At 43.8% G+C, this 5,163-nt stretch overlaps 1 pseudogene; it reads left to right on the top strand.

Moving 5' to 3' along the window:
* The first annotated feature begins 558 nt into the window (after positions 1 to 558).
* On the top strand, positions 559 to 3,137 carry LOC114654131 (uncharacterized protein K02A2.6-like; annotated as a pseudogene).
* Positions 3,138 to 5,163: the final 2,026 nt, after the last annotated feature.

Below are 5,163 nucleotides of genomic sequence, written 5' to 3' on the forward strand. Positions count from 1 at the left end.
TGTTGTGCAACAGACTACAGAAAAGAACCTAGAGCTGATACTAAGAAATGCCGCCCCTGTATTTAAGAATGGCATTGGGACACTTCAGCACATTAGAGCTAATATTGTACTTAAGAGTGGTGCGACCCCACGGTTCCACAAGGCAGGTCCAGTACCCTATGCCATCCGACCCCTGGCTGAAAAGGAATTGGATAGGTTGGGCGGCACGGTGGCGCAGTGGTAGCGCTGCTGCCTCGCAGTTAGGAGACCCGGGTTCGCTTCCCGGGTCCACCCTGCGTGGAGTTTGCATGTTCTCCCCGTGTCTGCGTGGGTTTCCTCCGGGCGCTCCGGTTTCCTCCCACGGTCCAAAGACATGCAGGTTAGGCGGATTGGTGATTCTAAATTGGCCCTAGTGTGTGCTTGGTGTGTGGGTGTGTTTGTGTGTGTCCTGCGGTGGGTTGGCACCCTGCCTGGGATTGGTTCCTTGCCTTGTGCCCTGTGTTGGCTGGGATTGGCTCCAGCAGACCCCCGTGACCCTGTGTTCGGATTCAGCGGGTTGGATAATGGATGGATGGATGGATGGAGGCAGATGGCATACTTTCTAAAGTAGACTGGAGTCCTTGGGCAACTCCAGTTGTCCCAATAGTAAAGAGAAATGGTACAGTCAGGCTCTGTGGGGACTTTAAAGTCTCCATTAATCCTGTGCTGCAGGCTGAACAGTATCCTCTGCTGAGAATTGAGGACATTTTTGCCAGTTTGTCGGGTGGGCAACGTTTTTCAAAGTTAGATTTAGCAGATGCATACCTCCAGATGGAAGTAGAGGAAGACTCTAAGGTTCCTGACCGTTAATACAATAAAGGGTCTTTATCATTACAACAGGCTGGTGTTTGGGGTAGCCTCTGCCCCAGCTATTTGGCAAAGAGCAATGGATCAGATCCTTCAGTCAGTGCCAGGTGTCCAGTGCTATCTAGACGACATTATTGTCACTGGAGCGACAGATGAAGAGCATTTAGAAAACCTCAAAAAGGTCCTGAAAAGGTTAGAAGAGTATGGACTAAGAGCCAGGCGAGGCAAATGCGAGTTCCTGAAGCCCAGTGTCAGGTATTGCGGGCACACTATAGATGCCCAAGGGTTGCACAAAAGCCAGGACAAGATTCAGGCTGTATTGACGGCACCGCAACCACAAAATGTTTCACAGCTAAGATCCTTCCTGGGGTTTGTGAATTATTATAATAAGTTTCTTCCAAACCTGGCAACTGTGCTACATCCACTCAATGAGCTATTACAAGCTGGCAAACAGTGGAAATGGTCCAAAGAATGTGAACATTCATTTCAAGATGCAAAGAAACTGGTGACATCTGACACAGTCCTAACCCACTTTAATTCATCCCTTCCAATCAAGCTGGCTTGTGATGCTTCTCCATACGGCATCGGAGCAGTGATGTCTCATGTTATGGAAGATGGCAGTGAGAGACCTATAGCTTTTGCATCACGCTCATTGTCTGCAGCTGAGAAGAATTATGCCCAAATAGATAGGGAGGCATTGAGTCTAGTGTGGGGTGTAAAAAGGTTCAACCAGTATCTTTTTGGTAGGGAATTCACCCTTGTTACAGACCACCAACTGCTAACCTCAATTTTTAGCCTGCAGAAAGGAGTTCCTGCCACAGCTACTGCCCGAATGCAGCGCTGGGCTTTGTTTTTAGGTGGACACATGTACAAGATTGAGTACAAACATACAGCCTGCCATGCAAATGCAGATGGGTTGTCACGACTGCCACTGGAGGCTGAAAAGATGAGTTTGGAGATGAGGAAACAATAGAAATGATCTCCATCAGCCAGATTGAAAGTCTGCCCGTCACGGCAGACATGGTAAAAACAGAAACAAAACATGACAAGATCCCGTCTCAAGTGTATGCGGCCACACTGAATGGTTGGACAGCCCAGCACAAATCCCTGCTGGCTGCATATTACTCGAGACGTGATGAAATTGCCTTAAATGCTGGATGTGTGATGTGGGGTTTAAGAACCATTGTACCCTCTAAACTAAGACACAGAGTATTAGAAGAGCTTCACAAGGGCCATCTAGGTGTGGTGAAAATGAAGGCGCTTGCCAGAAGTTTTGTGTGGTGGCCAGGCATTGATGAAGACATCGAGAAAATAGCGCAGCAATGTAGTGGTTGCCAGATGGTTCAGAATGAGCCAGAACGTGCACCACGTCACCCATGGGAATGGCCTACATTACCTTGGCACCGGCTGCATATCGACTTTGCAGGACCATTCATGGGGACAACCTTCCTGGTGGTAGTCGACGCATGCTGTAAATGGCCAGAGGTTTTCACTATGAGCTCCACCACTTCTTCTCACACCATTGAAGTACTGAGGGATTTATTTGCTAGAACTGGAGTTCCACAACAACTAGTGAGTGACAATGGACCCCAGTTTACAGCAAGCAGATTTCCAAGTATTCCTCCGCAGAAATGGCATACGGCACATCACATCTGCCCCATGGCATCCAGCCACAAATGGCCTAGCAGAGAGGTTTGTGCAAAGTTTGAAACGAGCTCTTCGAGCAATGACAAATGAGAAGCTGACCCTTCAGCACAAATTGGCCAATTTCTTATTTGCATATCGGAATTCCATCCATGCTACAACTAGCCAGACTCCAGCTATGTTGTTTTTGGGGCGTCCTCTTCGCTCTAGGTTAGACCTGCTGCAACCAAATCTTAAGCAGACTGTGCAAGACAGACAAATCAAACAAGGCCATAAAGCAACTGACAAGGTTACACGTAGCTTTGCCATTGGACAATCAGTTCTTGCCAGGAGCTACAGAGGAGACCAGAAATGGGTTCTTGCACTAGTCAAAGAGCAAACTGGTCCCTTGTCCTATAAGGTAGAGGTTACTCAAGGTGTCATATGGTGACGTCATGTCGACCAGTTGAGAAAATCAGGGTTGGTTAGAGCTGAAGAGATACCCACACTGCCTGTTGACTCCCCTGCTGTTGCTTCTATCAACTGTCCAGAGCACTTACCATCTCCTCAAGCAGCACAAGTACAGAGCCCATGTACATTATGTCCATCACCTTCTGCAGAGGCTAACACTGCTGTAACAAATCAAGAAAAATTACCCTGTGAAGAGAGACGTTACCCAATTCGCATACGGAAGCCTCCACAGAGACTAATTGAAAATTAAATGTATAGTTAGAAGTCAAGGTTTTGATTTCTTCAGAAATAAAAAGTGGGGAATAATTTAATTACTTCTGATTTTTAGAAGGGAGGAATTGTTATATATCAGTATAAGTGTGCATTTCAGTTCAGCTATTGATGTCTGATTGTGGGTTGACACCTAGTGATATTGATTGGTAATGCCTTGCACATTTTGTTAGTTGTTGTTCAATAAAGACGAAAAAGGAAAAGGCACGCGCTGTCTGCTTGTCCATTCTTATCAAAGGAAAAGAAAGGCTACGATAGTGTACTACATTACAAATACATGACAAAATGTAACAAACAGGTTAACTAAAACTAAGCCCAAAATATATTTAGTGGTAAATCAATGGGTTCTAATTAAGAAACTGGTTAAGCAAAAAGCTATAGCCACTGTGGATTTCCAGGACCTTAGTTGAGTTCCCATGCTGTACAGCGAGTTGTCTCACAGTTCAGGGATCTGGATTTGAAGTGTTCTCATTGGTTTTCTCCATTTAAATGGACTCAAAGTGAATGGATGTGATGTGATGGACTAGCATGTCATCCATGGGTTTTATTCAATTCTATATTATACCAATGCTGTCAGGACAGGCTCTGACTCTTCATTTTTATAGTGGATAAAAATGTTATTAAAATGCATGGGTGGAAATTAGAAAAGAAGCAACATGTATCTCTGGGTTATTTATGCTACAGCCTGGTTTTCTGGAGTCACATTTTATAATAAATAATACATGAAAAGTGACATTTAGCATAACAAACTTACAGCTAATATTGATATTGTTTTTGTTTTTTTTTTTTAAGTTTTTAGATAATCAAGTTTTGGTATGTGCTTCAGTTCAATCCATCATTTCATAATTATTTTTTCTTTAACAGCCTCTGCGGTGGGTTGGCACCCTGCCCAGGATTGGTTCCTGCCTTGTGCCCTGTGTTGGCTGGAATTGGCTCCAGCAGACCCCGTGACCCTGTGTTCGGATTCAGCGGGTTGGAAAATGGATGGATGGATGGATTTTACAGCCTATTATAATTCATCACAGGTTTTAAAATATTTTCTTTTCAAATTATTAAAAGTAATTATTATTCTTGTCTGCAGCTGAAAGATGACAGCGTTCAGTTTTATGAATGGGTGCCTGACTAACAAAAGCACTATTAGGTTGGCATAGAAAATAATGAATTCTTTTAAAACCCTTCTGACCACAGGCAGAGCCATACAAACCTCAGACATGCCGGTGTGAGACAATAGAGGTTGCTAGTGTTATGTGATAATTTTTATTTATGTGTATGCTATGTTTTGTTGTCAGTTTTGAATTGTCATTTTTTTATTTTTTTAATGTCAAATGTGTTTAGAATTGGTCAACAGTAGATTACCTATGTTCCTTGTTCTTTTTGGGTGGAGCCCCAGGAGGCAGGGCCACCCTGACATCACCACTCTAGAGCCCTCGCTCTAGCTATTTAAACAAGAGCTGAGAAGGTGCAGGAGTAGGTTTTGCCAACTTCTGTTTAAGGATAAAAATTCTGGATTGCATATTGCGGCTTGTTCACTCTAGGATTGCATGTGAGGCAACTCCTTTTCCCTATTTTTGCTCTTTTGAGAATTTTCTTGTTTTTTTATTTTTTTGTTAAAAAATCCTAATTTATAAGGATTCCTTGTTTGCCCTTGCACACTCTGTGGGTTTATGGTCATCCTCCCACTTGTGGGGCTTTTGCTTTATTTTGGGGCAACTGTGGTGCTTTTTCCAGCTCTCTTTGTTTGGGGCCTTCTAGGCCAGAAGCTAATATTTGATTGTTCTTTGTAAGCTGACCTGGGTGAGCCACTTCTGGTCTGGCCAATGAAGTGCTTGGCTTGTTTCTTCTATTTTACCATGTTTAAGACTTTATCTCAAAACAGCTAGGTGTTTCGTTTGACATTAGGCAGTTCCACCTATGAAAAATAGAGTGAGAGAGAGAGAGAGAAATCCAGCCTCTGGCTGAAGATAGAATGAGACA

This window comes from Erpetoichthys calabaricus, chromosome 7, assembly GCF_900747795.2.
Source record: "Erpetoichthys calabaricus chromosome 7, fErpCal1.3, whole genome shotgun sequence".
NCBI classification, from domain to species: domain Eukaryota; kingdom Metazoa; phylum Chordata; class Cladistia; order Polypteriformes; family Polypteridae; genus Erpetoichthys; species Erpetoichthys calabaricus.